The 27672-nt window shown below is 41.7% G+C and overlaps 1 protein-coding gene and 1 long non-coding RNA gene across 3 annotated transcripts in view; one reads left to right on the top strand and one right to left on the bottom strand.

Annotated features, from left to right (window-relative positions):
• Sema6d (semaphorin 6D) overlaps positions 1-27672 on the bottom strand; it is a 559259-nt gene that overhangs the window by 98574 nt on the left and 433013 nt on the right. The gene's annotated exons all lie outside the window — the stretch shown is intronic.
• LOC134475977 (uncharacterized) lies at positions 399-20929 on the top strand. Of its 2 annotated transcripts, XR_010047344.1 has the most exons (5): positions 403-1303; positions 7301-7487; positions 12299-14079; positions 14852-14998; positions 16227-20929. It is a non-coding gene; the product is annotated as an uncharacterized LOC134475977 (long non-coding RNA). The 2 variants fall into 2 exon arrangements; XR_010047343.1 differs by having other exon boundaries at positions 399-1303; positions 12299-14998.

The following is a 27672-nucleotide window of genomic DNA, read 5'->3' as shown; positions in this document are numbered from 1 at the left end:
GTGTGATTAGAAGCTAATTTCTCTATCCTTAAATCTGTCTGTCCACCTGAACAAGAGGCAAGTGACCCTAGAAATTGCAAGTCTGAGCCAGGAGGATCTTAGCAGCTTCTGGCTGCACTTCCTGGGATGTTCATTTTGGAGCCAGACCTGGTGCTCTGAGACACCTGAGCCTTGTGATCAGCTGTGCACATGCAATAAAGTCTGCAGCTCAACAGAGCTCCCAGGCCACAGCCAAGAAGTCAGTGTGGCTTAGCTGGTGCTTGCAAACACTGACCCCCTGGGTCCCCCATGACCCTCTGAGACATCCCAGCTGAGTGCTCCCTGTCTGAGTCCCGCAACCCAATGATGAGAGATCACCTGCATGGATTTCAAGCTGTGATCTGTTTTGCAACAGTAAGAAACCTGGATCATTGCTGGCCCTTCACTGGCTCTCAGATACCATGCTATTTCTTTTAGAGTAAATATCTTGGGATTCTCAGAGCAGTGTAATTAATACCGGAAGTTGTAATTAATATACACAAGTTGCACAGATTTGAAAGGGAGAGACGCTGATTTTAATTTGAATGGAAGAGCCCTTGATGTCAGAATTATGAAGAATTTGAACTAAGTGGAATGTGGCAGTTTTTGCTTTTCTGTAAAACTTGCCTCTTTCCTTGGTCCTGGTCATGTGATTTAAGTATTGGCCAATGAGATATAAGCAGAAATGTGTGTGACTTATCCAAAGGAGCTGAGTTAGCCAAGGTGCAAGGCCTTTTCATTCTACTTCACTTTCCTTCTTTTGTCCTCAGCTAGACAGGATGGGTGGAGTTCCAGCAGCTAGTTTGGAGAATGAGGTTGTCAGGAGGAGAGAAGCTGAAATCACACAGTTTAATGAGGAAAACAAATGGTACTGTGTACTTACCTGTCATCAAATGTAAAGCAGGGCATTTGTTACATATTTCACAGTGCCCAGAAGCCAAAGAGAATGGTGGGAAAACCCAGAGACTGGAACCCTAGGTAGTCACTACCTGTGCCAAAGTGGAAGAGGGCAAAGTAAAAAGACAGATGGCGCTGCTGGAACCCAGGGTGTGGCATCAGATGCAGAAGCTACCACACAATTGGCCCGTTCAGCAGCAGCTGGAGACCCAGAGATAGCAGATGCTTCCAGGTGGCAGCTCAAGCCAGGAAGATTTCCCCAAGCTCTGGTCAGTGCCTTGGGGCTGAACTCAGCAGGAAGCTCAGTGGCATCTGGAAAGCCAGAGCTGGATGGTGAAACAGAAAGACTGCAGGAGGCTGAGCCCTGAGGGCCAGGGAATCATGCAAAGTACGTATTGATTTTCTATAGGTTGCATGCGGTTTACTTTTTTTTTTTTTTAACATGTAGGAAATCATAATGCTATTTGATATTAATGCTTCCTAGGTGTGTGGGGGGTATATTTATATATATTTCTGGAACCTGGAGTTCTAAGATCAAGGTGCCAGCAAGGCTCCATGTTCTATGGCCTCTGCCTTTACTTGCAAATGTCTACTTTTCTCCTGTTTCCTCACTTGTCTCGTGTGTGGTGTTCCTGCATCCATATTTCCTTTTCTTGTGAGGCTACCAGTCAGACTGGATTAGGGCCCACCCTAACTGCCTTAATTTAACTTAATTATCTCATTAGAGGCTCCATCTCCAAATATGGTCACATTTGAGGCTTTATCTCCAAATACAGTACCAGAGATCAGGGCTTCCACATGAATCTGAGGGGAATATATTTCTACCCATAACAGAGGATAAGTAAGAGGATCAGAAAGCCAGAGAATTAAATTAACCTGCACTGTGTATGCCAACTCAGAAATGATAGTGTTGATAATGTCACACAGTCAGTGATCTAAGGAACATTTCTTGTGGCTTTTCAGTAGTGGCCACTCCTTGATTTGACACCTCTTGATTCCTCTCGGCATCTTGCACTGCTGAAAAGCTCCTGGCTCTTCATTTGCTCACATGAAGGCTTGTCATTAGTTTCCTCTTAGATCACTGGGCCAAGAGGGCTCCCAAGAGACCTGGGATTTGACAGGTGCTAATTATTCCCTAACCCCTCAACTAACAGGAGTTCGCACTTCTGCTGGGGCAGGGATGCAGGTTCATAGTGAACCTTCAACAAAGAGGCAGCACAAAAGGTGTGGCTTCCAGGGTTTGCTCCTACAATTACTTCACCTTGGTCATCTTGCACTCAATTCTGAGGAAAGCCTGGCCTGTCCTCTTCTAAGTTTGCTTTTGGCTAAACCATGCTGCTTCTCATGATGCGATGTGGCATTTTGGGTTAGAAGGTAAAGTCTAATAAGTGATCCTGAAGGGGAGACAGACAGAACCCCCAGTCTCCTGACCACGGAAGCTACAAACAGAGAAAATGAGACCAGAGGTGGTCAGAAAGATGTGAATGAGGCAAAAGTGATGCAGGATGTGAAAATTCCAAGTTATCCTTGTAGCCAGATAGTAATTAATCAACAATGCTTTCTTCTCACATATTAATTGTACGTATTGAGATTCAGTGTGATGCTCCCATAGAAGCACAGAGTGTGCCTTGATGACACCTGTCTCCCCTTCTTCCGCTTTCACCCTGATACCATCCTAGCATCTCTCCTCATATCTAATAATCTCTACTCTAACTTTTAGGTCAACTTATTTTTAGTTTCTACCTCTGAGAAGGACTATGTGATCTGTGTGTTTCTACGTCTGGCTTATTTTGCTTGTTAGCAGCACGATGTGTACCTCCACCCATTTTCCATAGAGGACAGGGTTCCATTTTTCCTTTATGGAAGAATAATGCTCCAGGAGAAAACACACAATAATTTCTTTATGTATTCATCTGTTGATGGGCACCTCACCTGATTCCTTATCTTAGCCACTGAGAATAGTGCAGCAATAAACACCAATATGCAGATAGCTCTTTTGCATGGTGATGTCAATTGCTTTGGATAGACACCCAGGAGCAGGATAGATGATCATATGGTAGCTCTAATTTTAGGTTTTTTTTTTTTTATAAAGAACATCCATACTGCTCTCTATAGTGGCTGTGATAATTTACATAGAAGAATTGGCTTTAGCTCTTCTTTAAACGTTTGGTAAAATTCAATGCAGGAGTCAAGTGGTCTTGGACTTTTTCTCTGCTGAAGATTTTTTATTACCGATTCCACCTCACTACTTATTACAGGTTTATTCCAGTTTAGCTATATCTTCTAGGTTCAATTTTGGTAGGTCATGCGGGTGAAGAAATTTGTCCGTTCCTTCTAGATTTTACAATTTTTTAGCATATAGTTGTTCAAGCGATCCTTCATGATTTCTTTGTATTTCTGTTGTATCAGTTGTACTGGCTCTGTTTTCAGAATTTTATTTGGTTATTCTCTCTGTCTTTAAACTAAGCAAGAAATAGCTTTATAAGAATTGTCAATCTTTTCAAAGAATTTAAAAAGCCAATTCTGTTTCATTGATTGCTTGGTTTCTATTTCATTTATTTATGTTCTAGTCTTTGTTATTTATTTCCTCCCACTAACCTTGGGTTTGGTTTGTTATCGATTTATTACATCTATGACATGGAACATCATTTGTATTATTTTCATGCAAACACACATTGCTCTAAACTATAATTCATATTGCTTTTGGTGTATTTTCATCCTGTTTCACGAAATTTTAAAAATTTACTTCTAATTTCCCCAGTGACCTAACAAATTTGTGTTGTTCATTTTCCATGTATTTGTATAGGTTCTAGGGCTCACTTCTAGTTTTAGTCCACTGTGGTCAGAAACTATGCATAATATGATTTCAACTTTTTGAATTTGTTAAGATTTGTTTTGTGGTATAAATACCGTCTATTCTAGAGAAAATCCTGTGCACTGATGAAAAGACCTTATCTTCTGCAACTTTTGGGTATAATGTGTTAGCTCCATTTGCTCTACAGTGTAGTTTAATTGTGATGTTTCTTTGTTGATTCTTTTATGGTCTATTCATTGATGAGAGTGAATTGAAATCTCCTGTTATCATATTGGAATCATTGAAATACTGTTATCATTTCTCCCTTTAGGTCTAATAGTGTTCATTTTATAAAATTGATTACTCTGACATTAGGTACATATAAATCTACAATCATTGTCTTACAATGAATTGATCCCCTGATCATTATATAGTGATCTTCTTTGTCTCTTACAGTTTTTGTTTTATATTCTATTTAGTAAGATTAGGCGTAGTTATTTTAGGATATCATCATATTGAAGCATCACTTTCCATTCTTCTAATTTTAGCACCTATTTATTGGTCAGGTGAGTTTTTTATAGGCGTATTGTTGGGTTGCTTTTTGTTTTGTTTGGTCTTAAATGTCCATTCAGCCACCTGCATGTGTTGATTGGATAATTCAGTCTATTTACATTCACGGTTATTATTGTAAGCTATGGGATTGATGTATCCCTGTCATTTTGTTGATATCCCCTATCTTTCTCTCTCTCTCTCTCTTTCTTCCTCCCTTTCACTGATGATTGAATCTAGGAAATCTGTTTTATTTATTTGATTTTATCTTGAGATAGAATCTGACTAAGTTGTCTAGGTTGACTTTGAACAAAGTTGTCTAGGTTGACTTTGAACTTGTGATCCTCCTGCTTAGTCTCCAAGTAGCTTGGATTATAGACATGCACCACAGTGTGTCATTTTTTGCTTTTGATTCCTCTCTTATTCATCTTTGTGACTTGATGGTTAGTTGTATTGGTAGCTTTTTGATACTTTTCTATTTCTCTTTTGTGTAAAAGAAGTGTTTCTCATGGGATTTTAACTTTTACACACTGTCATGTTATCTTTCACATCCAAATTTGAGAATACTTTAACATCTTTCGGAAAGGAGGTCAAATTTTTGCTTATCTTGGAAGGTTCTTTAGTTTCTCTTTTCTGAAAGGTTATCTTTCTTGGATATAGTCATCTTGGTTGGTGGGTATCTTCTTTCAGGACTTAGAATGTGACCCAGGACAATTGATTGCCTCTTGGCCTGTAGGATTTCCATTGAGGAAACTGCTGCTATCCTAATTGGGGTTAAATCTGAATGTGACTTAGCATTTTTCTCTTTCAGATTTTAAAATTCTTTCTTTGTCCCATGCTTTTGACAGTTTCATTGCAATATGTCATAATAAAGATATTTTCAGGTGATGTCTGTTTAGGATTCTATAAGCCTCCTGTTCATGGATCTCCATGTCTTTCCCATAATTAGGGAATTTTCTGATATCATTTTATTCAATGAATTTTCTATGCCTTTAACACTTATCTCTGTCACTTTGCTTCTTCTTTGCAGAAGAGCACGTGAGTGCTAGATGTCTCTATTCATCCATCCTGAAATCTTTGATTGACAATATTTTCTACATGAATTGAACTTTCTCCAGGCTATTTCAACCTACCAATTTAATATGGGCCCAGTAACTTCAATTAACAATGATGATGGCGGAATCCAATTCTTTTACCACAATTTACTTTTTTCATTCCAACATGCCATGCCTTCCACCCTTCTACCAAAACCAGGCTTGAGGATGGTTCATAGATATAAAAATTACACAAAAACAAATTTTCACATAGATACTCAGTTCTTACTTGGAAATGATCATACCACCAACAGCAAGTGTTTCCTATTTTGCTTTATCTGAGTTCAATCTAATGGGTGTCTGAGGCACTTGACTCAGGGCGGGCTCCCTGGAGCTGCTGTTAGCTTCCTCCTGAGGCAGGGTTGTCCTATAGGCTGCACAGAGTGAAGGGAGATCATGAGAGTGTCCTACAGAAAACTAGATAAGGCTGTCAAGGGGACAGCATGCAAAGATGGAGCCAGAAATAAAGTAAGGAGATGAGAAGCAGCTGTGTCAGGTCCTGGAAAAACTAGCTTAAAATGTTGAGCAGAGGTAAGGAATGGAACAGGATTACTTCTCCAAGGGAGTCTTCATACTCTATGCCTGCAAGTTTTCCTGGGGGCAGAAAGGGACTTCTACAAGCATCAGACAAATCTAGAAACTTAACTCTCTGGTCTCCTTTTGCTATCCTCCTCCTCATTTTGCTGGTGTTAATTTCTGCCGCATTCTCAGATCCAAGTAATGGTCCTCTCCCTGTTCCCTTTCTGTCTTGCTGCAAGGTCCTGAGTAGAGCTGGCCTTAGTCCTCCGGACTGGCTGGCTTCCAACTGATTATGAGCTGCACAGTGTCGCCAGTGCATCCAAACAACCACGCTTTTTTGCAAATGTCATCCCTGGATTGAATGTGACGTCTCCCACAGGAGGCTGTCTGGACCAGCCCAATTGTCTTGTGACAGAGATGTAGGCAGATTCTCAGACATAAATTCTGCAGACCGCCAATTGAAGCCAGGGGTTAAACTGGAGAGGGAAAAGAGGAGGGGAGGAGAGGAGTGTTCTCAGCTCATGTTGATTTCTGTCAGATCTCAGCTGAGGTTTGTGAAGAGATAATTGTGTTATATTTTCTCATCCTTCACAGCCTAGTGGTTCCTGTATAATTATATATGCCTGAGCTTAATATTATTTCTGAAAGAAGGAAAGTATACAACAGATTTTTAGCCTTAGGCTTCTTATGATTGGGTACAGATTTTACACTTGCAGATAATTTAGTTCCTTTTTGCTTTTGCAAAGAGTAATTGTGGAGATGTGGCTCAAGTGGATGGCTGGCCATTAGAGTGTTTAAGAGACAGATAAGAGTTGCCAAGCTAGGCGCTTAGGTCATTCAGGATCTGGTGAGACTTAAAAAAGTCCTCCTCCTGGGTTTCAGACAGCACCTGGGAAATGATGGATCTTTCTGCCTCTGGCATCAGAAGCTCCTGGGGTTTGGCTTGCATTACAAATCCCACTTGAAAAAGTTCCTTGTCTTTCTGATAACCACCAATTTAAAAAAATTTAGAAACATTTTTGAATATCGATTAATTTTTGCCACTTAAATCATTAATGTGATTAAATATCTTTAGGTCATATTTATTATGCTGCACTGGATTATGATGATAATTATTAATATACTGCTTAGAGTGGAAAATAAAAAGGAGCACCTCCAGTCGAGTGAAATTTTCATATCGATGTTATATAATTATCATTATTGAACCAGAAAAAAAGAAGATGAAGCAATTAGGAAAATAAAACCTAGCCCAAGCGTTTTTATTGATATCATTAATACATGTACTCAGAAGCCAATAAAAAAATTTAATGCAACCTGGTGATAGAATAAATTACATCAATAATAGAAATTATTTCTAGTTAATTAAAAAATTATCAGGATGTATTTTTCATAGTGGTGTAACCCCGTGTTCCTCATCCTTTACCCTCAGCACTTCAGCCTCAGGTAGAACCTCGGCGCTGCCTTTCTTCGTCATCTCCTGTGGTTTGCAGTCAACAAGCTTCAGATTTTCTGGCCATTGCTGCACTGGCCGAAAGACAGCATCTGCGTGGGCAGTGGGATAACCAGGAAGCCCATCTCTGGCCGTCACTGGGCTGTGCCGAGGTGTGATGAGTAAGGTACCTCGAATGCTCTGCAGTAGAGCGCCCCAATTATGCTTCAGGTTCTACAGTCAGGCTACCTGGTTTGAATCCCTGTTTTACCCCAACTGCTAGCAGATCACCAAACCTCCATGTGCCCTGGTCCCTTTGTATGTAGGATGGAGATGAATAAGGACAAGTGACAATAATATCTCTACGTGTGTTAAAATTCTTCAATACATACAGATGCTATGTTTTGAAACAGCACTTGGCACCTCATATTTATAATATACATGCTTGTTACTGTCATCAGCTGACTATTTGACATGCAGAAGACTCTCAAGATACAGTGGCAGTTATTATCTTTACAAACATACATCTATGTGTGTCCACAAAATGGAATGTCCTTACTTCTGATCTTGGAAGTAGGGGTGCTCTATTCCTCTGTCATTCACATTCTTTCTTTCTTGCTTCTCCTTATATTGATGCAGTTTGCAAGCCTTAGAGTGGCTTCTCACCCACTGTCTTCCATTTTCTTCCTACCACTAACAGGTTTTCAAACTTTAAATATCATAACAGCCTCTGACCTGCTGCTCCTTCTGATCCTTCCTTGATGGTATTAAAAGACATGGATTTTTCCCCCTAGTTTCACTACTCAAACTTTGCTTTCCTGTTTTTCTACTTTATCAATCTCAGCTTTCCAGACCAGTTCCAGTACCCAGAACCCCACCCAGGCTTATTTCCAGCAACCCATGTTAGTGGCCACTTTTTCTTCATGTTTATTCCCCTCAACTGTACAATTCCAGGCTGCTCTCCGTATGTTCTCCTCGTAGCCCTTGGACTTTTCTCATTTTGGTGATTCTTGTAGATTGCATCTATACCATTTACATTTGGCAACAGGAACAAATGCCACATTGCAGTGTTTTTATTATCTAACCCATGCCTGCATCTTGCACTTAACCTTGAGGGCATGGGCTGCTTCTGACAGTCTCTTGTGTACCCCACATCACCAGACACAGTGACGATCAAAATGGTAGGTACCTTAAGAAAATCTTAGAACAGCTATTCCATCTACATGAAACTACTTGGTTTTGTTTTTGAGCTCAATTCAGCATTGTTTCTTGGTGCTTATGCCTGTGTATAATGAGATTTGTTTTGAGTTATCAAAACTGCAGGGGAATGTTTAAATTAGAAAAGAAAAAACCCACTACCAATTTCTTTGAAAATGGAATAAAAACACAAGGATATTTTCCTATATCCTATTATCAAAATATAATCTAAATCCAAAGCGATCATCTCAACAACACCGTTGTTTTCTGGGGAACATAAACTTGGTTTAGGAAATGTATTTATTGAAAATAATTAAGTGGAAACTAAAATCTTTATAAAATACTACTACTTTTTTTTTTTTTTTTTTTTTTTTTTTTTTTGCAACAAGAAGTAGTATGGGCTAATGCTGAGGAACAAACAGAATGAAAGGGAAGAGCACATACCTATCAGGCAATCACTGGGCTTGGGAATAAAATAGCAGCCCTTCAGAAACAAGAGGTGCCGTCAGAGGAGCTAGGAAACCTCATCTTTTCTGTCCAAAGAGGCTGGGGCAGGACAAGGGAAGAACTCTGAACAGAAGTCATAGAGAAGGACCAAGGAGATCCATGGGCTGTCAGGGCAGACTCAGCACATGGCCAAGGGACCAGGGGCTTCTGGTCCTGGGCTGAGAAACCACAGGTAGACTATTCTCATTCAGCTGGGCATTTATTTGGTGATGGTGTCTAAGCAAGCTCCCCATGCCATGCACTAGGGCAGGCATGGGGGACCCAGAGCTTCTGCTGGGGGACCAGCAGAAGCCCGGCCTGCAGGAGCTCACAATTGATGAAGAAGACAGAGATTCACAAGCTCCACCAGAGCCAGGGTTATCAGTGCTATGAGAGAGTACAACTGTAAGAACCATAGAACGGGAAGCTCAAAGAAAGGGAAAGGATTTTATGTGTGAGAGGGTAAAGGTGTCAGTGGGGAAAGCAGCATTTTGAAAATGTCTCTTCTGAACAACTAGCTGCTCCTACAGGAACAAAAAGCTCTGATGGGTCCACTCCACTCACTTTCAAATCACTCAGAGAGGGACAGAGAGCAAAGCAAAAATTCCTGAACCTACTCGGGTGTTCCTTGTAATGCTGCTTTTCTGTTAAATTTGAATTTTTACAAATAATGCACATATTAAAGGAAACAGTGGTGGAAAAAGGCAGCAGCCTGAGAAGAGAGGTGCATGGTGATTTATTAGCTGCAGTTGACAGGGCTGCTGTGGGGGAGAGCAGGGGGTGGGAAGGAAATTCCAGGAGTGGCCACACCAGGGGAACAATGAGCAGCCCAGCAGGGTCAGACTACAGGCAGCAGCAAGCCCAGTGGGCAGCAGGCCAGGAGCAGTGGGGAAGGAAGGAGCTGAGTCAAGGGCAGGAAGAGAACCTGCTCAGGCCACGGAAGTGCGTGAGCAAGTGTGGAAAGAGCCCCCATCACCCCTGGCGTCAGAGGCGCCCCTTCTGTGAGTTCCAGCACGTGGCTGGTTTCTTGAAGTGGAGCCTGCAGATGGGGGGGTGGGTGGAGGCAGGTGGCATTTATCTCATTGATTTTGTAATTTCTGAGATATATGAAACCGGAGCAAGCAGCGAGGAGCAGAATAGAGCCCATATATTACCCAGCTCTTTATGCCCAGGACGTTGGAAGAATGTATACGTTATAAACAGCTCAAGGAAAAGAGTCAGCGGGGTTCAGGCTGGCACAGGTCACACTTCAATTTTTTTTTTAGATCTTAATATTTTTCCAGTATTAGATCTACAGGCTGTTTATAGGACACTTAAGAACAAACCAACAAAGTGATTTGAAAGCTGCTGACACTGTGCCTTACTTTAGGCCAGTCTTCTAGCAGCATTAACTCCAGACCACATGTACACAAGAAGGGAAATAAAGTTGACAGTGTTTAACAGAAGAAATACTTTTAGATAGTATTGGAGTTAAATACCCTACAGATACACTACTAAGATAGTTGCTTCTTTAAAGCAATTTTTATGCAATTTCTCAGTAACTATTTGGTTAAGAAAACTTGAAAATAAAGAATAAACTTTTTAATGTACGAGGGATGTTTAAAAATATGGCGAATGTTTAAAAGTCTTTTACATCAAAGAAATTTTCATTAATCCCCATCAAAAAAATACTCCTTCTCACTTCAGTCACACTGATGCCATTATTCTTGTCCCTTTCTGAAGCAGTTCTAGAAGGATTCTTTCCTGAGTGTCTTTAAAAGTTTTGATAAAAAAAAAAAAAAACAGTGAATATTTTTATGGAAAGGCAAGTTTGTAAAGACACTGGGTCTCTGTTCACCTTCTTCACTGGAACTGGCATGGTACTACACTGGCTCTGCCTCACAGTCAAAATGACCATGACAGGTGAATGTCTTGAATTGATTCAGGGCCCTGAGGCCGCCACATGCAACTAAAGACACGAGAGAGGACTCGAAGAACCCCTTCGGGGTGTGGCAAGAAGGGTGAGATCCTTGTGTGCCAAGGAAGGAGGAGGATTTTTTTTTTTTTTTTTGTCTTTTTATCAGTACCAGGGATCGAACTCACGACTGCCTGCTTGCAAGGCAGGTGCTTATGCCACTGAACTAAATCCCCAGCCCTCAAGGAGGAGGATTTTGCTGGGGATTCAAAGCAACATGTCTTTCAGTGTAGTGCATTTAAAAAAATTGTAAATATTCATGGAATATTTTGATCACAGCAATGTCAAATAGGGTGGGAAATTGTCCGTGCTTGGCTCCTGCCCATGTGTGGCCCTGGAATCCTGATAACTTCCCTCAGCATCATGGGTACTGAGCCTTCTGGGTTCTCCTTGAGATCATCTCTGCAGACTTAACATCTCTAGGTCCTCAAAATTGCTAGGCTGAAACCCAGTTCCTAATGGGGTGGTGTTTAGAGATAGAGTCTTTGAGAGGTTTTGAGATCAGCTCTATGGCCATCTATGAAGCAGGAATTGAACTTTCAGCAAGATGCTAAATCTTTTGGCACCTTGACCCTGGACTCCCCATAACTGTGAGCAATAAATTCTGTTATCCATAAACCACCCATTTATAATATTTTATATCAAATGGATCCAGACACTGAAGGATGTGACCTGCTCACTTGGCCCTCTAGGAGGTGTGAGCCCTGGCACGCTAGAGGATACTTAGGGCTCCCTGCAGAACTTAACGATCTCGTGCTCAGAGCATTTGTAAACTGTTCCGCACAGTCATTTACTGTTTCGGAAAAATCAGAACTTGATGACAGTGATTGCCCCAGTTATTCTTGCTCCACAACAAACCACCCCCAGATGTTGAAGTGTAAAATGACCCTGTGAGAGCACTCAGTGATTCTGCAGGTCAGGAATCAGAACACTGTAGGGATGGCTTGATTGCCCTCCATAGTTTCTAGATGGAAAGACTTGGAGAGTGATGAGGGAACTGGGAGCTGGAATCACTCAGAGGGCTCTTCAGTCTCACATTGGATAGCTGGGCTAGGCTGATGCCAAGGCTGCCCTCTAATAGGACTGTTGGCTGGACTATGAGTGGCCTGGCCGTGTGGCTTGGGTTCTCTCCCAACACATCCTGGCAAACACCAAGCACATACATACTCTCTCTCTCTCTTTCTCTCCCTCTCTCCCTCTCTCCCTCTCTCCCTCTCTCCCTCTCTCCTTCTCCTTCTCCTTCTCCCTCTCCCTCTCTCTCTCTTTCCATGGGCTGCCTTCCTTCTTGGCAGTTTATTTAGGGCCATGTGAATGCTATATAAAAGCCTTGGTGATGATAATAAATTTTATGTTTCTTTCAGCCACTTAAAGTGCACATGGACAAGAATCTTTTGCTGTTCATGTGTTGAACAGATTCCCTAGATGCGAAGAGTATGGAGAAAGAGCAAGGGAGTGGAAAATTCTCACAAGTGGCTCAGTAGTGACAGAATCGAGTGCATTTCAATAACTCTGAGAAAAAAAGCCCTATGGAAACAGAAAATCCGGCGCCATTCCTGCACATTCCGTGGTACACGTACTTAAGGCTATTACTGTGTCTCCTCCCCTACACTATTCTGATTTTTAGAAAGACTCATCAAGCTAGCAGGGCTTGCTTTCTTTGAAAACACTGTCATGGTTGCTGTCCTTCCAATTCTCTTTTTAAGTGACAATTAAAGACTGGGTGACCAGGCATGGCGCATTCCTTCAATGTCACAATTCTGCTCTCGGCCCTGGTGGTCCTGCCACAACTGCTCAACAGCGATTTTCTGAGAGACCGGCCTCACCACTACATGCTGAAACATGTCTGGGCCCAGCTTCCTGGTGCAGGAAGGCGACTCAATTTCTTGTTTCCTCTCACAGTAGTGAAGATGCAAACACAGTTGGAGCAGGAAATCTGCATATGAATTTGTAGACAAAAGCATTTTGTAGGTTTGAGAAAAAAAAAAAAAAGAAAGAAAAAGGTGTCATACAAAGTTTCCTTTAACAGCTAGTTAAAAATGTCCCCAGAACTATTCTGGAAACCTGAAATCTCAGTGCTGCTAAGAGCACCTATATAGAATTGGCGAGCACCTAGTTTTACAATAGCAATATTTAGTAACTCACTAATTGGGACACATGGTACAGTGATAGGAAAAAAATCTGGAACTGGGGTTTATTCTGCATCTACGTGACCACGCTGCTGCCAAAAGGACTTCCTGCAATTGTGCTCAACTTTAAGAATGAGAGGACTGCTCATGACCTCACGCTGGCCAGTTCTTCCTGGCCAGCAGCTATAGGGGAAAGGGACCGAAGGCATATTCCCAACCAAAATTCAACCCCAATCCCACCTTCTCCGTATATCAGGGCTTATTTTTTACTACCTGCTGTTCTGGCTTCATGAAGAGTCAAGAAGAAATGCAGGAAATAAAAACACAATGAGAAAAGAAAGGGAAGGAAAGAGGCCAGAGGAAGACGACTCAGAACCTCGAAATCAAGCAATGAATTACATCATTCTTGAGAATACAGCAGGTGATCTAGAGCTGCAGGAAGGACAGAAAATAGCTTTTCGTTGGCACTTCCTCCTTCCTACACAAGGGCTTAATCCATCCAATGACAACCATTCATATCCTGAGCGCTACAAAAATGCTAAAGAACAAACCTTGCTGAATCAATGGGAACTCGCTGCTGCTGTGGGTAGAGGCTGGACTCAGGAAGTCATCCGTCAGACCAGGAAGCATAAAGGGCTTCTGACAGAAAAGGCAGAGAGGACCCTGTGTGCCCCTTAGCCTTGGAAACAGTCACCTGCAACCCTCACCCTAGTGGAAGCCAGGCAGGTAGACGGCACCCCTCCGTGGCAACTGCAGTGGGCGTTTGTGCTTACTGAAGTTATTTGGCATCCGTCTACCCAGCACCCACATCTGCCTGCCTCATTACTGCAGATACATTGCGCAGAGCAGACAGAGGTGGCTGGCGGAATCCAACTCTAAAGATGAACTTTGAAAAGAGAAAACTTTGCAAAGAGAAAACTTGGAAAGTTGGCAACGAGGTGGTCAGCTGAGTCCTAGGAAGTGGCGGTCACCGCAGACTGGCATGGTGCAAATGGAAAGGCCTAAGAAGGGAGAAGGTATGATTGGAAAATATTCCATATGTTTCAGTGAAAAAAATACAGTAAAAGACACATTGCCCTGAATCCCCCTCAGAATCTTTCCCCTCGCCTCTAATACATTTATCCCATCAGGCTTGCTACTTTCTGAAGCAGTTACCGAAGTCCTCTTTCGTGTCTTCAGCTGTGCTGTCAGATGGATGTCTTGATGTCCTGATCATTTTGATTTGGGGGAAGAGCCAGAGGTGCCAGGTTGCCAGATGGATGAGGAACCACCATCACATTTTTGCGAGCCTGGCTTTCCAATGCATGGTACTCAGCAGCAACATTCACTATATTTTTGGTCACACCTGGTAAAGACACTCAGGAAAGAGGTCTTGCAGAAAAGCTTCAGAAAGTGGCAAGAATTGCGGGATGAGTGTGTTTCAAGTGTGTTGGTTTTGAGGAGGAGTCGTGGCAATGCGTCTTCTACTATAATAAAGTGACTTTTAATTTAGAAATGTAACATGATTTTCAAATACTCCTTATATACATGAGACAGAAGGGAAAGGGAGGCGGAGAGCAGGACCGAGGGAGCAGCGTCCCTGCTGAGGAAGCTTTTCCACAGAGGCTGAGGGGTGATAGGTGCCACCCTGGTGGGCAGAGGTGGTTGGCTCTGAGATGCATTTGTAGCTAGGCTCGCCTGTGCCTCGCTATTGAATATGGTGGAGCTTGGATGGCTCCATTTGTACTGCAGCACATTTTCAGGCCTGACTTTCTAAGCGGAATCGTCACTACCTTGGATATCCCCCAGGACCTGTGCTAGGAGTCCACTGGACAGTCCAGAAACACACACTTGGCTCTGTCTCCCAGACTGTTACTATGATGTAGTGAAGAAGCTTCCAGAATGACCCAATCACGGTGTCCCCGTGCTTCAGCCTAGATTTGTGTAAAGCATCAGGTAAGCACATTTTTCATGTAGAAACAAGCATTACTTTATGAGTGTTTATGTGTGTATAAATGTAGGTCATACACAGAGAAAGAACTATAAATAGAATAAATATAAATATCGGCAGTAGAAACAGTACCATGGGGTGAAAATTGTTTTACTGTGAGGCTCCGTTAATACATGTAGTCTTACTTAATTTTAGGCCTCTTGCAGTGCTGATTTCTGAATTAGCTGTAGCAAAATGTACTTACTCAAGATGAAGAAATATGACTCAGTAAAATAAGAACTAAAGCAGAAGATAAAAGACTCAGATTCTGGTCCAGTGAAAGTCCCCTAGAGTCTGGCTGTCTGCAGGCCACTGCTCTCTATTCCAGGGCTGTCCTTCTGTACCTCCAAACAAGACAGCAGTGCAGACCTCAGAGTCCATGCTTAGGCTCTCTGAATTCAGTAGAGCACTGAGGTCTTTGTTTTTAGCTCCAGAAACTTGGTGAAGAAGCATGATCACTCTTTCTAGAGCTCTTTCCTATTCTAACAGCCTATGAGTGAAATTTCACATGTCTTTATTTCTGGGCACCTTTAGGTCTAGCATCAGTTTGTAAACCTGTGTCTCTTTTCAAAGCTCCCAATCCTATTACCACCTCAGAAACAAAACAAAGCAAACTGTTCAGTCTTTTATTTCAGAGATCAATCCAAGATTAATTCAGGATCAGGAAATAAGGTAATTCGGTTTTCGTGACTCAGAATTGAGTCAGAATAAACAGCTTGCTGGCCAAGGTAGAGTTATAGATTTTAAGCATGTTGCTGTCTGGAACAGAGTAGTTTTCCATTATTTAACACAATTAGCCATTTGCACAGTGAGCAATGGTCTTGGAGAATTCATTCTGGAAACTGTATTAGCATCTGTGTAATCTTTAAGGGCTCCTACAGCCCTGTAAGATAAGGCAGTTGATGTTTATTAGGTACCTATCTTGTAGCAGATCACTGTTCAATGATTCATATGTGTCATTGCATTTCTTCATTAAAAATGCTTAAAAATAAATTACGAGTACTGCTGGAGTTTGGATCATGACTCATATGTCAAAGGCTTGGGTACCAGTTTATGGAGCTGTTGGGAGCAAATCCTGTAGGAGGCGGGACTTAGGTGAGGGGAAGTTAGGTCATTGGAAGTGGGGCCTTTCAGAGAGTATTGGGACCCTAACTCTTCCTCTTCCTCTTTCTTTGCTTCCTGGTTGCAATGAAGTGAGTGGCTTCCTCTTCCATGAGATCCCGTAATAATAAGCTGCCCTTGCCCCAGGCCCAAAAGCAATGGATCCAGCTGACCATCGACTGAAGCTTCCAGAACCTTAAGCCTGTCCTCTTTTTTTATGTTGATTGTCTCCAGTGTTTTGTTATAGTAGTGAACAACTGACACAAGTACTGTGCTCTTATCTTCAGTGTCTGCTGGAGTCTGTTTCAATTTAGCTTTCTAGCTCTTCAGACCCACATACGCAGAAGCACAGGGCTGCTTTGTTCCAACTGAACTATCTGCCAAAAATACACATATTGGATTGGCCACAGCTTTTGTCACCCCATGTGACTGTGTGTGTGAACAATGATTTCTTACTTTTTCCCCAGGACCTACCCCCTTAGTCGGGTGAAATGTCACCTGCCTTTTGTGTCGTGTTCAATCCAAAGTTTGTGTGCCAAGGTACTCAAAATACTTGAATTGAACTTATGTTTTCTTTGTCTCAAGTATAAGTTGAAAAGAAATTAATGCTTAGGGGATCAAATATGTCCAGAGGCAGATGGCCTATAGGGGCAGGGTACTACTGAAAAGTATTTGGGTACTCTTAGGACCCACGATGAAGACAGAACTCAACAAACACATACACAAAGAGTAGTAAATTACTAACAAAGCATTCAGGCTCTTGTGATTCCATAGCACTGTGCTTAGCAGGTAACACTGAGATGATTGGGGTTCCATGGAAACCTTGGCTCCTCCGGGTCGGAAGCTTGCATCAGAAGAGGATGGAAGGATGGATGGCTAAACCATCCTTCTGCCACCATCGTTCTGCTTTCACTAGCTCTGCTTTTGGAAATGTCACTCAAAACAGACACGACCCAGACACCCACACCTTACCCTGACAGCCAGCACGGGTGGTAGGCAGTGGTGGCCACATCCCCACTCGAACCCTGCACTGTTTTTGCACAAATAGCCAATAGGAAAGCCTGCGACCTACACCTCCCACACCAATCTCCCCAGACCTGGCAGACAGACATGAAGACGTGAAATGCACAGCCGCACTGGCTGCATTCTGCCTCAGTGGAGCGAGTGGTTATATCTGGGACCCGCACACCACATTTGAATTCAATTCATCCCTGCTGCTTGGAATACTAGAGGTGAAGTGAAGAAACCACCCCAAGCACTTTAAACTATGATTTGTGCAAGAATTTTGGCTGATTCTCCTACTTAAACAAGAGTGTCTGAGTAGTATTACTAGCATTTTCTTAAAAAAAAAAAAAAAATACAGTTGTTTGATTTTAGGGACATGGGTTCGAATTCCACTCCTGCCTGCACCTTTGACATTTAGAGCAAAATCTCTCTGTAACTAAGCAACATGGCTTTGCCTGGAACAAAAGGACCCCCGCATCACCTTCTCAGGACAAAGCTGGCCATTCTTCTTCTTGGACGCACAAGCATTATTACCTTCACAGTCTCCGTTTTCCCACAGGGCCAAAGCCCCAGTTCCTCTGTTTGCTTCCTGGAATTAGCTTTTCACTAAGGCTCTCTTTCTCTGTGAGTTCCTCCCTTAGGGAGAGAATGCGAGAAGCCAGCTCTCCGTGCAGTTCCCATAGCTTCGCCCCTCACCCAGAAAATCTCCAGCATCGCAGACTTAGCAGGCCAGTGCCAAGGCGTCGATGCCAAAATGGATTTTTAGAAATCTTAATTCAGTCTGCAGGGCAGAGATTACATCATCGGTATTTTCATCATCGTCACTTTCTTTTAATGTGATCATTTGTTCAACTAAAAGGAAAAAAACATGTAAATGTAAGCAGAAGGTGTTTACTATACGCTGCCTCAAAGACACACAGAGTCAAGTGCAATCTATGTTACATTTCTCCTAAGACAGTTTTCCCGGGGAAGTGGAGACTGAAATTTTGTGGCATATGGAGAAGGAAAGGGGACTCTCAGGTCCTTGGACCCAAAGCTGATTAAGAAAGAAGAGCTCCTTTTTCTTTCTGTGGCTTCATAGGAACATAAGTCAGAAGGGAAGGGACATTAAGTATTACCGGAAGTCCAGATCTGAGCAGCTCTTTTCTGTTGCAAGGGGATACCTGGGAAATGGGACTGTGTTTCTTCATCCAAAAGTTAACTTTATTAAGACATGAAGGCAATGGGTGTTGTTCTGAAAAGCATTTAAATTTGCATTTGAAAACCTAAATTGTCTTAAATTGTCCAAAGTGCAGAGAAATACAGTAAAAATTCAACTTTGCTAAGTCTTTTGGAAATTCTTGGGTCACTCTGATATTCTCACCCTAGATGTATACTCTAAATTTTTCTGTAGAGTTACATACAGGATAGAAAACATCACTGTAAGTTATGCGCCAACGCCCCCAGTTTATTTAATTGAGCCTCCCTTGTTTGTACACCTCAGTATTTGCACCACTTTTCAGGAAATACCTTACGTCGCTTTCCAAGAAGCATGACCACAGCAAATGGCTTCACCTGCTTTTGCTCCATTAGTTGCCGGCTGAGGGTAATAATTGTATTTTCTCTGGCAAACACTTGTAATTCGCTACCCAGCAACTATTCCCTCCTTTTTAATTTCAGGATCCGGACTCGTTTGGGGCGGGGGGGGGGCACAGGAAAGGCCAGTATTGCCCTAGCCATGGCAGACAAAAGAGTGACTGGAGTCTGCAGGGCTGCAGTGACCTCTCCCTTCCTAGAGATCCGTGCAGCCCACGTAGTGCCACTAGTGGTGCGTTTACAGTTGGGCTTGCCCAGAATTCTGGGGCCAGCTTTTATCACCTCTAAAATGCTGGGCAGGGTCCTTAAACCCTGCCTCAGAGACAGCAATGCCTGCTCTATAAATGAGGCCATGAAGATGACATGAATTACTGGGCATGGAGAACTCAGAGCAGTGCGTGGGAATTATTCAATGCTCAGTATGTGCTGCTATTCATGTTCTCTGCCTGTGAAGACTGCCCGTGGCTGTATCCTAGGCGAAGCTTCAGGAAAGAGTTCTGCTTCTGTTCAGAAGACAAGGACTTTTGAGTCTGATGCTATCACGTGTGAGATTGTGATGGCTAGAGCTGTGGCAGCCACACTGGCACCATGTGGAGTAGGTAATAGGAGCTGCAAGGTCACCAATGAGCACCCAGAGACTGACCTGCACCGCCGATCTGTGGGTGGAATCTCTTATCTCCAGCACCCTTGACTAATGAGATAATACATTTAAAATTGTTTAACCCAGATATGAACAGTCTTTCCACTACTTGGAACTAATAGTCACTCAGTTACTTTCTCAAGTGTTAGTTTTAGGGTGTTTGTGTGGATAATAAATCCATATTATATGAGAGTCCTTAGAATAAAGCCTGGTCTATATTGATGCTCAACTCCAGGAACCATTGTCACTGTCACTGTATTTGATTACATGTGTACTGCAGGGGGCTTTGGAGACAGGCTCTCACCATGTAGCTCAGGCTGGTCTTGAACTCATTATGTAACCAGGCTGGCTTTGAAAAGTCATGGCAATCCTCCTGCCTCTGCTGCCTATGTGCTGGAAATACAGACATGTGCCACCACACCTAGCTCTACATGAGTAATTACGTGTCTCATGCAAATTCCTAAACAAAACAGTTTCTGGGTAACACGGGTCACCCTTCAAAGTCACCCTGCCAAGGAGATTCATCCAATCAAATGAGAGGGTCCGCTTCCAGCAGGTGTTATCAAACTTTTGTAACTCGTAGGTAATATTTTGTTATTTTAATTTTTACATTTTAATCATGGGAGTGAATTGTTTTTAATATTTTAAGCCATTGGTATATTTCTGTCATGATTAGCATATATTCGTGATTTTGGCCCATTCCTTTATTGAATTTTAAGAACTTTTTAGATGTAAAGGAAATCACTCCTGTGCATTCCTGCAAATACGTATTTGTCATTTGTTCTCATAAAAATATATTTTTGTCACATGAAGATTTTTAATTTTGCAATCACATTTACCACCATTACTTGCTTATTTACCAAGGAAAACTCTCCCCATCCAAGTTTGTCAACAGTAAAAGTAAACACAACACCTATCTAGTATTCTTTTTTAAAGATTTGATTCATGAATCTGTCAGTATTTAATAACAGATATAACTTTATTTTCTTACAGATGGCTGCCCAATTTTCCTGATACAATTTAAAAAACAAAACCTCCCATTTGCCCACTGATGTTATTTAATTTATCATTTATTTACTTATTTTTGGTACCAAGAGTTGAACTCAGGACCTTGCAGTTGTCAGACAGGCATTGTGTCACTGAACCTTGACCACTGACTTTAATGGTAACCTTACGATATACTAAAGTTTCTATTTCACTGTCCTATTTGTGTATAATGTGCTGGTACCAACCTGTTTAGTGTAAAAATACACTATTTGTAATAATTGACTCATATGTCAGCTATTATTTCTATTTTTACAAGCTTTCTGACTAATCCCATGTGCCACTTTTTCCAAGATAACTTTAGAATTTGCTTCTCTAATTTAAAATATTCCCCTGGTATTTTAATCTGGATTCCATCCAGCTCATTAGCTTGCAAACTGACCTCGTCACAGCTCTGCTGTCTCTTGTTCAAGAATAAAGTGGGGATTTTTGTTTTCTTTAGTAGCATTTTAAAGTTTTCTTCATAAAAAAATCATGTGAAATTAATATTAAAAATAATTTGTTAATAATAATAAATATGAATTTCTTACTATTTTTGTTGTGAAAGTGTTTTTTCCCTCTTGTATTTTCTCAACCATTGCATTTGTATGTGTGTTTGTGTTTTTATATCTAGAGAAGTTAAATTATGGCCTCTTATGCCTTCTATACAGAATGTGTTTTATATAATTCAATCTTTTAACACAGATTTCTGCTGTTATGTAGATGGTTGTGACCACACTGATGTTACAGCTACATAAAATGTCCTCAGAGATGCTAGGAAATAGTGGGCTGAATCTTTGGTGTGCACACGTGTGCTGGGGGATGTAAAGATTGTACAATGAATGCAACTTGAACATTGCACAGAAATAGCTTTGTTCAATGCCATTCATGAATATTTTTGCTAAAATTAAAAGTAAATGTCTGAAAATTAAAATTCAAGAGTTAAGAGTCTTCTATCTTCTTTAATTCTAAGCTATACAGAGTTCTATGATTCAATGTTTTTGAAACTGAGATGCATCTTATAACCCGCATTTATATCTCATGTAGTCATGTTTCTTTTTCCTGCTAAAATATTTTTATCATAATAAGCAACTATGTCAAAGAATTCAGAGAGTGCATTACAATACATCAAAACCATGTAGATTCCTATCTCCCGCCCAGAATGGCTTAGCATATTTATTAATATGATTAGTTATATTTGTTCTTCCAAAGGTAAGTGTGTGGAATTACTGAGGGATAGATCAGGAAAAGTATAAATAAACTTCAGCAACTTTAAATTGTGGAAAGTCAAAAATACATATCAGAAAGCAGAACACTTCATTCCATCATACATATGTCTGTCTCAGACCAACCAAGTATCACTGCTCTAATGGAAATAGAGATATGATATTAAGTTCATGGTGAGGAAATAAAGCCCCTCTTTCTTTACATGGATTAAACTTCTCTATGAAAAATTTGCCCTAAACTTACTTAGCTCAATAAAAAGTATAAACGTTGAGAAAGGAGAGCATGCATATTTTTGCATGTATTTTCTCTTTCTGAATTAAATTGAAAATAAATTGAATAAAGAAATTGGGAAACACAGAAACTATCTTGCTTATATGTTTATAATCTGTATTTCAAAATTAAAATGGGGAGAATTCTGTTCATGATAACACTAATAGTACTTAAAATCCGGGGCGAAAATCCCTCGGAATGCCTGGGAATGAATTTGAGAAAATCATAAAAGTCTTCTAAAGTACATAAAACTACAAACACTTGGGAAATTTTATTGCTTATTTATTCAGACATTCTAATTATGAAAGGCTTGGAACTTACTTATACCTAATTGCTTTTCTTTCTTAATTGTAATAAGAGGGTTTACAAGTTTACCACCCATCGGACTCCTGGCCTTTGCCTGTGCTCCTCGGTTTGCCTCTGTAAATGTTAGCATAAATTTTGCACCTGCCTTCCTGCCTCTCATCAGAAGAAGACACGTCGAACCCTCTCGTTTCTCGCATGCTCTGATCAGGTCAGAGGCTGCAGCTCTTCTGCCCAGAGGAGCCTAGCGAGGGAAGCACGCATTCCACAGCGCTGCTGGCTGCCCTGCCGTGTGTGGCCGTCACCTGCCTTCCTTTTGCTCCCTTGTATTTTCCAACACCAGAGTACACAGTCATCTCTACTCCTGTGTCTGCGTCTCACTGAGGCCAACATGCTGAGCCCTCTCTTCTGCATGTCTTAAGGCTGTTGGTGAAAAGCCAGATTAGGATTTCTCATCCAGGGGCTCCCTCCACCCAGGGGACAGGGCACGAGTGTGGCATGAGGTTCTTGTGACCCACACTCAGCTCTGGGTGGCTGCTGCTGTTTCCAGCTGGTTGTAGCCAGTTTTGAGTTTGAATCCAGCCCATTCCAAAAGACTCAATTCTGAGCAGCAACAGCTTCATCATGGAATGGCCCTGATAGACTAGGAAACACTGAAACTTTTACTGTAAATAGAATCAGTATGTCTAGTGGTATCTGGATGGAAAAGATAATTCTCAAAGAAATTCCAGATAACGCATAAGAAAGACGTAGAAACCAATGCTTTCTCGCGAGAACTGCATGCCAGGCAGTGTGCTAAACACCCTGGATATTCTATTGTCATGATTCACAGTAGTTACATTCTATAAAGTCACCACAAATGCTGATTTAGTGACCACTAAACATTACTTCTAGGGGAAACACAGGTTTAGGCTTCTGTGACATTCTGGTCACATTTTTTAAACAGATTTGTACATAAATTTGTTTTATGCTTTCTTTTTCTTTCTTTTCTTTCTTTTTGTTTTTTAATACCAGGGATTAAACTCACAATCTCGCACTTGCCAGGCAGGTGCTTATGCTACTGAGCTAAATCCCCCAGCCCAGCATGTTTTTGTTTAAAGCCATCTTGCTTAATTTCACTAACATTCTAAAGTAAACGGGAGGATCCTAGTCAGTAACACTATAATTTAGGCTTGAACAGAGCTCACCCATTGAATATATTTTTCTCCATAAGGGAAGATGTCTTTGGAGGCCACTTAAAAGTGTGAGATAATTAAAAAATAATAATAATACTAACAAAAGGATAAACAAGTGACACTTAAATAGACCAAGAAAAAGGCAGAGAGAATAAAAGGAGATGGCAGGATATCACCTTGGTGGCTCTCAGTTGGGAGGGTGAGCACAAGAAAGATCAAAAATTTCAGCAATCTGCACACCCACAAAAGACCGCTCACACATCAGAAGTGTTGATTTTGAAGCTATAAACAAATTCTGAGTCATGAGGGGCCACTCCATTTGAGGCTTTATGGTAGCACCCACCCCCAGGGTACAGATCAAACAGCTAAGTTAGAGAGGAGTTTTCCAGCTGGGAGCTTCAAGAACATATTCATGACTTGCAGGACTTTGTTTAATTCCAAGACCTTTGCTCTTGCCACGCATTTTCTAAATGTTAACAATGAACATGGAAGTCACCCTCTTTGAAGGAACTGACTAGAAATGAAACATTTAAAATAAGATGCAGGCTCATTTACAACAATACTAATTCTTGCCGTATTCTGGGATTTCTTGAATCTTTAGGACAACAACATAAACACATGCATGTATTTCTTGAATTTCTGTTCAGAATGATTTAATATAATTATGGGGAAGCAGGGATTCTCAGCCCTGCCTTAACATCAGAATAACTTGGAAACTTGGGAAACATGAGTGTTCTACCAAGACCCAAGCCAACAGGTCAGAATCTCTCTAGACAGGGAAGGCCCTGGCCAGGCAACATAATTTAAAGTATCTCAGTTTATTTGGATATGAAGCTAGGGTGAAGTCCATTGAACTTCAGGGTAAAGAAAATATCTAAGACAATTCATTCTTTCAGTAAGAGATCATGAAAAGAATGGCGAGCCGGGTAAAAGACCTGTTACCTAATTTCGAGGCTGGCTGAAGACTGGTGTAATGGTAACCAGGCATTAACATGTAGAATTAACATGAAAACCCTTCAGTTTGGGGTAGAAATTCCTCTTCATCTCTTCTTTTTTCCTCATCCTAGTGAAGATGACCCTAAACTTGTAAAACCTCACTAGGTGATTAATAAGCACATCAACATAGTGCAGAAGATTCCACATCGTTAGAAATGCCAAGGGCAGGGTCTACCCCTGATTTGCTCTCCCACGAATCTCCAGTGCCCAGCACTTTTCTTGGAATTGTGCTGGTCAAATGAAGCATGTGCTGTGTATAGGAGTGAGGTACTGCACTGATTCTAGAATGGACAAGAGCAGATAACTTTTTCTACTCACGGATATGACACCTATGCCTTCTGAGTACACATAGGTCTTTTGGATGTGTTTACTATGCACCAAACAGGAAAAACATCAGACATTTTGCATTTCGGAACTTACCATTCTGTTGCGTAGACAAGGCACGTGAAACCCTGGTAACCCATTTTCAGTAATTATTGCAAAAGCACCTCCTTGAATCATATCAAGTATTGCTCTTGTGGAAGCACAGAGGCAAAGCTTTACAAAGGCACTAGGTCTCCAAGTGTTCCTGGAACCCCACTACGCTTGTCGAGGCAGAAGGGAATAAGTCAATGAAAAGAGCATCCAACAAATGGAGCAAACGCTGGTGGCATCTGTTCTGTTCTCTGCAGGCCCTGCTATGAAAGAGCTGGCATTTTCTCCGGGTTTGGGAAGAATGCAGGGGTGCTTGAAAATGAACTCCAGTGGTTGATTTTCCCTGCTTTTTTGTGTGTGATTTTTTTTCAAATGTTCATTACATATTTGAAGAGTCCCCATTATTTCCTGGGGAGTCAAGTTTCTTTTTATGTGCAGATTCTGTCACACATTAAGCCAGCTTACATGCCAGTAGCTTCAGGTTACAGTTCGGTTGGAAGTCTTTCGGCGCAGAGTGATTCAGCCTTGATTTAAGAAAATTTCTCATTATCATGCATTTTTCCTTGTAAACTGATCTTCCTCAATTATGCCTTGCCAGGTGTACAGACATGTTTATCTGCTAAGAAGACAGAATTATTTTTATCCTACCCTTTCCTAACTGCAGCAGACTGGGCGTCTTTAAGGAGTCACGGAGGAGATGTCTATCAGTATTCCTAATATGCCCATCCAAAACTCCACCTACCAGTGGTGCTGGGCTCCTGTACTCTGTAATATTTAAATCTTTGCTTTTGTCTCTGAATGATGACTTGCTTTCAGCCCAGCTTTACTGCAACTGGACAGACAGTCCCTCGAAAAATGTTTCCACTCGCTGATAGGGAACAGCTTTACGTGTGTTATCTAATTGTGAGACGCAGTGGAGACTAAACCGATCAGGTCCTTAAATAACTGATGCCCAAGAATGAATTCACCTAACCAACCTCTATTCTTCGTTTGGAGACAGCTCTCTTTTGACATGTGTTGACCATGAAGTCTTTAAGTCTTACTGGGAAATACTGAGTGTTACGAGAGCACTTGATAGCCCAAAGAATGCTCCCCAGGGTCTCCGTGTACGGTGCAAAAGCCCTCAGCATTATCTTGCTATATAATTCCAAAGTTGCATTGCACTGAAAAGTGAAGGGGGTGGGTGTTGTAAAAGTGGGGGGCAGTGGGGGTGACAGGGGGACTGGGGAATTCCAGAGTCAGGCCTAGACTTCAAAGCCCTGCTCCTGCTAATCTTATAATGTCCCTGAGCTCTGCCAGCCACCAACAGCTGCAGTTGCTGGTGAAACTTATCTTAACCCTTAACATTCAAATCCTCTGCCAACTCAAAAAAAAGTCACACAAAGAGCAGGTGGGAATGCTTCTTGGATAGAATGAATTTTAGGGGTATTTCCTCCCTGTTCTCTCTCATCTTTCTGTATCTCAGAAGCACTCAATGTGAATCCTGAATCAAACTCCCGCTGTAAAGCTGTTACCAAGAGAGTGAGGAATTCTAAGTACTGTGAGAAATATTTCCTAAGCACTGTGAGCTATCATTTCTTCGTGAAGACAGAGCAGTACAGATTATGTGTGACAAAACACAATTTAGAAAATAAGGTGGTGGCTATGAAGAATAAGTTGAGATTATGACCAGGTTGGGAATCTGGGAAGACATTCCTCTATCTCAGCAGCCATCCTCGTGAACACGCAACTTCCTGGTCATGCCAACTGTGCACAGGTATGGAGGAGGCAGACACAGGTAAGGACTGGTCCTGGCAGTTGAGCCCTTCCTGAGGAAGCGCCAAGCTGAGGGATGTTTTAGGGAAAGGGTGACATGCCCGCATGCAGTGTTGTTGGGAGACAGGAGAAGATGGCACACAGGAGGTGGGAGCAGTTCGGAGCACAGAGTGATAATTTTCCATATTTCATAGAAGTTTACCTTTGATGAAGTGCTTTCCCATTTCACTCACTGAATATAGCAATCAGGGACACCAGCATTCAGAGAATGTCACGGTAAAGCCAGAACTCAACAACGCCAACTCTTAAGATTTCACTTCAGCTTTGGGGATTTGTTTCAACTCATTACAGTCCTGACTGCTCTGTTAGGAGTATAAAGTAAAGTGAGAGCTAAAGGAAAAAGAAGGGAAGGATGGACAGAAAGACTCCAGGTCCTGACAGCTGATTGGCAAGGGGTACACAGAGGGCAGAACAATCTAGAACCAAAGCAAGTCTTGACTTCCACCAAGCATTTATTGGTGAGCTTCCTCTTCCCTGGTCCTGTGACACATTGTTCAAGGAATAGTTTATTCTTTACCAACATACTCTTTTATTTATTTCCTGAATGTTAGTCTTTTATCTCTGAGTCTGCAAATGCCTGAAGATGAGACAACTTTGTTCATTTCCACTGTGTTCCTCCTATCAACTCGACAGGTACTAGGAAAACACAATTAGGGTTATCAGAGAATGCTCTATTGTGTGCTTCTATGTAGGCTTTTGGGGTAATGGTTTAGCACAACGTGTATATCTCAGAAGGAAGGAATAACACAGAGTCACAATTCTGGCTAATATATGTAGACCTATTATGATTTTTAAGATCCAAAGGAAATAATGCTTGGCTACCACTCACTCATCTGTCAGTATCTCACTGTTTCATTTCCTGGAGGAAATGGTGAAAATTAGCTTTCTCTGTTATGGAAGGTTTGGGCTGGAATATATCTTGGATTATGGGCATTTATTCCTTCCACAAGCTTGAGTGGTGACTCCCATGAGATGGGTAATGCCCTAAATGCTGTCAGGAAGACTCGTCATAAGGAAATGAGCCAGCGCTCAGCAGCTCCAGCCCTTCCTGGAGGCAGAGGGCTGGGTTTCTGTGAGGCAGGGCTGAGGTCCAAAG

The sequence above is a fragment of the Cavia porcellus genome, unplaced genomic scaffold, assembly GCF_034190915.1.
Source record: "Cavia porcellus strain 051 isolate PalLab524CR breed Dunkin Hartley unplaced genomic scaffold, mCavPor4.1 scaffold_1, whole genome shotgun sequence".
Lineage (NCBI taxonomy): Eukaryota > Metazoa > Chordata > Mammalia > Rodentia > Caviidae > Cavia > Cavia porcellus.
The sequence above is the reverse complement of the archived record's forward strand: the minus strand, read 5'-3'. Positions and strand labels throughout refer to the sequence as shown.